The sequence below is a fragment of the Tupaia chinensis genome, unplaced genomic scaffold (assembly GCF_000334495.1).
Source record: "Tupaia chinensis unplaced genomic scaffold, TupChi_1.0 Scaffold000014_1, whole genome shotgun sequence".
In the NCBI taxonomy this organism is placed as follows: Eukaryota; Metazoa; Chordata; class Mammalia; order Scandentia; family Tupaiidae; genus Tupaia; species Tupaia belangeri.
The window spans coordinates 7,154,550-7,161,451 of NW_006159444.1; positions in this window are offsets into that span (position 1 = coordinate 7,154,550).

Below are 6,902 nucleotides of genomic sequence, written 5' to 3' on the forward strand. Positions count from 1 at the left end.
CATGGGACTAGCTTTTCATTTTTGATGTTGTGGGACTTAACACTATCAAGCCAGTAATAGGGTGTTTTAATTTTTATCAGCAGTGGAGTACACCAGTCCCAGGTGGTATTAGCCAGTTTGTGTTTATTGTTTTTATTGCAAATATTTTCTTTCCATCCTTCTATGTCTCATTTCTGTAATAACTTTAATAATGTTTCAGAAAGAACTGAATACAGGAAAAATGAGGAATTTGTTGTTACATTCAAATTTTCTTAAGCTGAAAATGTTTTAACACATCTCTTTATTAGAATATATTTGAGGGACCAGCACTTAGTGTGGAAAGAAAGGGTCATGCCCATGTCCCTGAACTCCCATGTAGCTGACCGTAGGTCAAGTCCTGGACCCGGTGGCTTAAACTCATGCTGGGCACATGTGTGTGCATGCCCAAGATCCCGAGAGGAGAATGGAGGAGAAGGGATTGCAGCGTGGCCATCCCCCCCTGGGGGGTGATTTCTCACTTTCTATCTCTCTGTCTCTCTGTCTTTCTGGAGAGTGCACACACCCTATAACAAAAACCTCTCCAAAAATAAAAGGATAGATTTGAACAGAATTCTGTCAACTACTTAGATACAATTTGATTTTTCCTAAGGATTTCTGTTTGTGTTTAGTTTTAAACATAGTTGAAAATTGCTGGGGCAGCCCATAGTTGTGGTTAAGGTGGCTAGATCTCACACTCTAGTGTAGGGTGCTTTCTCCCTCTCTGTCCCCCTGGTGCGCGCGCAGAAAAATGTTGTATTTTATTCTTTTTCTTTTTCTTTTTAAGTTTAAAGGGAGTCTTTACTAGCTGGCCAGCGACTACAGTATGAGGCTGGGGTGGTGGTGGGGGGGGCACCGAGAGTCAGAACTGTAGACCTGAGTGAAGTTTGAGCAGTCTTTTTTTTTATTTTTACTTTTTATTATCATCATAATCTTGTTTATATTACATTGGATTACATATAACTTTACAGTGAATTACATTGCTTTTTCAAAAGGGAATGCCATGCATGTCAGTCAATACAGAGACATTAATCTCCCCACTTCAACATTCCGTATCTTTTCTATGTTTTTCCCAATCACTATTATTTTTATTCTAGTTATTTTTTAAAAGAGTCAATCACTATTTCTCATTTTGCTTGTAAAAAGACTTTACCCATCATGAAATACTTCTCAGACCAATCCAGCTGAGAATACTATACATGTCATCATCAACACGTAATAATCCATATGTTTCTCATGAACGTCCTGCCTCTCTATCGTTCTCTTGCTATCTTTCTCTATCCTCTTCACCTCCCCCATTGCACACTGTCCTATTCTCGTTAAGTACCTTCACTGCTTTTATGTCCTCCAATTTTTCGCTCTCTACCATAGAGTGCGGATAGTCGGTATATATTGAATGGTTGTATTTTATTCTTGACAGAGGGTGCACACACTCACCAGAAAGAGGGGTGGAGAGAAAGCATCCTCCACACAAGGGGTATGATTATACCACAATCCCTTCTCCCTTTCTCCATCTCGTTGGGATTTGGGGCACACTCACAGGTGCCCAACATGATGTTCAGGCTGTCTGGGGCAGGATTCAGACTACAGGCCATATGGGATCCAGCTAGAGTCAAGCACTAGACAATGGGGACAGCCTAAACATATTATTTCAGCAGTTATGCCACCGTCTCTCAGTATCGAGTGATGTTAATAGAACTCCTGCAGTATTCATGGGTGCTCAAGTCCTTTAAAGTCAGTCCTTATTCATGGATTTCATATGCAGGACTTATGGATATGGGAGGGCCAACTCTATATCCATACTAAATGAGAAAAACAAAACTATAAATGGATTGCAGTGATTCTGGCTGGTCCAAAAGTCACTCTCTGATTCAGTATAAAGACATAGCTATGGATTTTCCTTTATATGATTATCTCCTGCTATAACCTAAAGCCCACTGAGGTAGACAGCCCTCGTTTTACCCCATCTGGGTATCCTCCCAATCCATTTGGAGGCCGATGTCTGTGTTGAATGGGCCTAAAGTTGTTTCTCGGTCCTGGAAGACCCTGGCATCCCATTGGCACATTTTCCATATACAAATGACAAGCCTACGGTGCCTTCTTCTCTGCTTTTATTGCAGCATCCACTGCTGAAAATTCTAAAGCTAGATTACTAGTATCCTTCTCAGTTACTAGCAGCAATGTATGAAATTTCCGTGGATCATCATAGTGAATAATTTGGTAGGAGACAGCCGGACATGTATGGGTTGTTAGAAAAGTCATGACACATTTTTGCATAGAAAAACAAAAATAATCATGACTTTTCTGACAACCCATAGGCTAAGAACACCAGCTTGAACTGCAACAGCTGCTTTTGGTTTGAGGCTGTGCTTTAAGGGGTGTGATCCTGAGTATAAAGGAGGATACATTTAAATAGTGTTACAAAGGTTCTTATCAATTGACAAGTTTTGTCAACTTTAGTGCGAAATATGTTACATAGTATAAAGCTAATTGGTTTATTGGTCTGCTTTATTCATGAAACTGTCAAATAGTTTCATTTGAAGGCTGCATCATTTCAGGGCTGGAATATACTTTGGAGGGCATCTCCAACCTAAACATAATCACCCTGTTCTGGTCTGTTCTATTGCTAGAATAGAGGTTTATTTAGCTCACAGTTATGGAGGCTGAGAAGTCCCAAGAGCAAGGCACCACCATCTGGGGAAGGTTTTTATGGCAGAGGGAAGGAGCAAGTGTCTGTGGCTCTCCTTACAAACCCACCAGGTTTCAATCATGGGGTTCTACCCTGGCATCTGATCACTTCCCACAGGCCTTACCTTTCAACACTATAAGCAGATTAAGTCTTCACCCTCTCAGCACTATTACAATGGCTCACTGATTTTTTTTTTTTCTATAGTGCATGTGTGCTCAACCAAAGACAGACAGAGATAGGGAAAGTAAAAAATAGCCCCTCAGAAGGATGGCCACATCACAGTCCCTTCTCCACTTTCCTCTTGGGATTTTGGGCACTAGTGCAAACGTACCTGGCATTTTTTCAAGTCAGAAGGTCTGGAACTCCACCTGTGCAGTCAGCCATGTGTGATTCAGCTGTCTTAACTACCACAGCACCTGTTGGCCCATGGCTCACTCGATCTTAATGTGAATTTTAGGAGGACACAGTCAAACTATAATATCCCTTTCTGCAACATTCCTGACAAATGATCATGCAGCCCATACTTGGAAACAGATTGTAGTCGTTTTCCATTTTGCAGCGTAGCTTCTCATTTGGACAGCTCAATGGATTCCCAGTGGCTGGGTTTTAATATGAGTAGAATCCAAAACACTCCGTAAAAAAGATACTGGGTCTTTGGGAAAGTCATGGTGCATTTTTGCATAGAAAAACAGAAAAAGACATCATGGCTTTTCAGATAACCTAATAGAATCATGTTACTGTGGGTTGCTGAACGGAGCCCGTCATCAATCGTGTTATATTTGGACTTGCACTATGCTGGGATGTTTTAGTATGGGGTTTCATTAAATAAATGATTTTTACATACTGAACTGAAAATTGCTTTGCCTTCTTACCTCAGGAGTCACAAAAATTTTTTTAATTTCTCTCATCATATTTTCAAAACTGCATAGTATAGCTTCACTAGGATAAACCTTTTTCACCCTACTTAAGTGCTTTCTTAGGGCAAATCTCCCTTCCCAGCCTTTCTCAGGATTCCTTTCGGGTGTCATTTTCCGTAGAAAGTCTTCATGGCTTCTGACAATCTGGGTCAAATTGTACCCTGCCTCAAAAGAAGGAGCCAGCAGATGGTGTGCTGGTTAAGGTGTTGGACTCCCACATGGTCAACCCTGGTTTGAGTCCCGGACCTGGTGGCTTGAAAATCATGCTCCCAGGTAGGACGGCTGTCCACCCAGGGGCATGATTTCTCACTTTTCCTCTCTGTCTCTCTCTGGTAACCATACATGCTCTATGGCAAAAACAAACCAACACATTGTGTGGAACTTAAATTGTGTTTACTGCAACATTTTCAGCAGCTGACCCCCTATTGGGCCGTAAGATGAAGACAGTGCCCATGTCTCTTGATAAATATCTAACAGTATTCTGACCCACAGTAAGTGGTGAATCATTATTACTTGAACTAAACTCTAGTTTTTCCTTTTAAAAATATTCTTTTTTTGCCAAAAGTCCTCTTTAAAGTATTATTTCCAAAAGGAACCTTTTCTGATTATTGCTTGCCTTGCTGAGAGTGATTATGACAGAAATCTGGCCATCCTGGTGTGGACAAGATACTCTTCTGTAATGCTGTTTCAGCATTTTAACTACTCTTCACATTTTTTATGTTAGACTGATAATTTTAACTACTCTTAACATTTTTATGTTAATTGCTGACTGGTTGAACTTAAAAACCTTAAAATTTTAGACATGATTCCCCTGTGCCACACTTCTTATGTTCTTGAGTTAATAATGCACGTGGTTTTTGATTCTTATTACATACCTAATCTTGTTCTAAGACAAATTTTATTTCAATATAGGAAAGAACTAAAAACTTCCTTTGGATCTTCAGAATCTGATTATCTTTAAATTTGTCCAGCACACTCTAAACTTTCATTCCATTGGTTCCGAGATACATTAAATGGGCTAAAGGTCTTAGGCTCACTGCTGGAGTCTTCCAAATGATTAGTGATACATGAACCTTTGGTACTTGACTGCAGTTATTGATATGTTTATAAATCAACCTAATTTAGGGAGATTCTACCCTCATGTATTTTGTTCATAAGGCTATTATAAGAAAATATCTTTGCAGTAGCTCTCATCCTATAAAAAATAATAGCACAGTTGAAAAATGCCTTGTGCTTCTATTGCATAGCTTTATGGAAACATTCTTTCAATAATGTGTTCTGGAATCTTGTCCAAGAGGTATATTAAGCTCACCAGTATACAGTTTATATCAAGCCTTCCTTTAAGCTTATGGTTTGAATACTATATCTAGCTCAGACTAGTAAAAGGTTTAAAGCAGCAGTGCTCTTGTTTTACAGATAGGAAACCTGGGGAAACCCAAAATAGGACATCCAACTTTTGAACTCTTTCATGTGAACCACCATTGGTGTTAAATGTCAATGCAGAACAGCTAACAGCTAGGTCCTAGACTGGTCGTCTTAGCATCAGAACAATTTTCAACATTTTCCTCTATTAGAAGTGTATGAAGAGAGCAAGAAACCGTGAGGGGATGTTGGGGATGTAGAATGACTAGAAGCTGGCTGATCAGGTGGAAGATTTAAATTAAAAATAAAACTATGGTCAAGGGCCAGCCCTGTGACCTGTTGGCTAAGGGAGCTGGATCCCACATGGCCAGCTCTGTAGTTCTGATCCAGCAACTTCAAAAATGCTGGGTGTCCAGACCAGCAGGTGGTGAAATTGTTACGTTACTGGACTCTCATGTAGTTGGCCAAGGTTTGAGTCCCAGACCAGTGGCTTAAAACTCACACTGGGGGGTGGGCCAGCAACTGGCGTGGTACTTGGGGCACTGGACATTCCTACATAGCCAACCACAGTTTGACTCCCGGACCTGATGACTTGCTTTCTCACTTTCTCACTCTCTTTCTCTCTGTCTCACTCTATCCCTCTCTAGTCAATTTAAAATAAATAAATTGATAAAGTAGAATAAAATAATTCTTTAACAAAAAGAAAAAAGCTCACACTGGGAGAACCAGCAGATGACGTAATGGTTACATTGTTGGACTCCCACATAGTTGACCCTAGTTCGATCCTGGATCCGGTGGCTTAAACTCACACTGGGCACGCATGCGTGCATGCTCAAAATACTGAGAGGAGAATGGAGGAGAAGGGATTGGTCCATGGCCATCCCCCTTGGGGGCTGATTTCTCACTTTATGTCTGTTTCTCCGGTGAGTGCACACACCCTAGAGCAAAATTCTCTCTAAAAAAACACACATACACTGGGTATATGTGGACATGTGCCCAACATCTTAAGAGCAGAATGGAGGAGAGGGGATTGTGGCTTGGCCATCCCCCTTGAGGGGTGTGATTTCTCACTTTTTATCTCTATCTCTGTCTCTGCAGTGAGTGCATGCACCCTAAAAACAACACTGGGTATATGTGCATGTATGCCCCAAATCCCAACAGGATGGAGAAAGGGAGGAGAAGAAATGGCGGTATGACTGTGTCCCATGAAGGGCTGCTTTCTCCCTCCCTCCCTCCCTCCCTCTTTGTGTTTCTGGCAAGTGCACACTCTAGAGATTAGAAAAAAAAAAAAAAAAAAAATAAAACTATGGCCAGCCACAGTGGCACACCAGTGACACAATACTTCATAATGTTGAAGCCATTTGAGAGTCTGGGTTTGCCTCCTGAGGTCTCTATACATACTGGATACACGCGTACCCATGATCCTAGCCGGCTGTGGCTGGGAATGGCTGAGGCTGAGAGTGGATTGAAGCATGCGGACTCTGTATCTTATGAAGGAATAAAGCTTAGGAAAAGTAAACTAGGGCCAGAAGGTGGCACAGCAGTAAAAGAACTGAACCTATATAGGAAGGCCCTGGGTTCAAGTCCCCAGGCTTCTGTGTACATGCCAGGTCTAGGTATATGTGCATGTACCCAAAATCTCGGCTGGCTGGGGATGGATCACGGTGGACAGGCCCTATTGCGGTTGTTTCTCTCTAGCTCGTCTCTTACGGAAGAAAAATAATTAATGTTCAATTCCAAATTGTTACGAATGGATTTTGGGCAACGACAGCTGACAGAACAGCCCAACAATAGCCATCAAAAACGCATTAACTCAGAGTCAGTGGGTAGTGTGGTGATTAAGGTGCTGGATTCCCATATGGCCAACTGTGGTTCAAGTCTCAGATCCAACAGCTTGAAAGCCACAACAAATAAGTAGA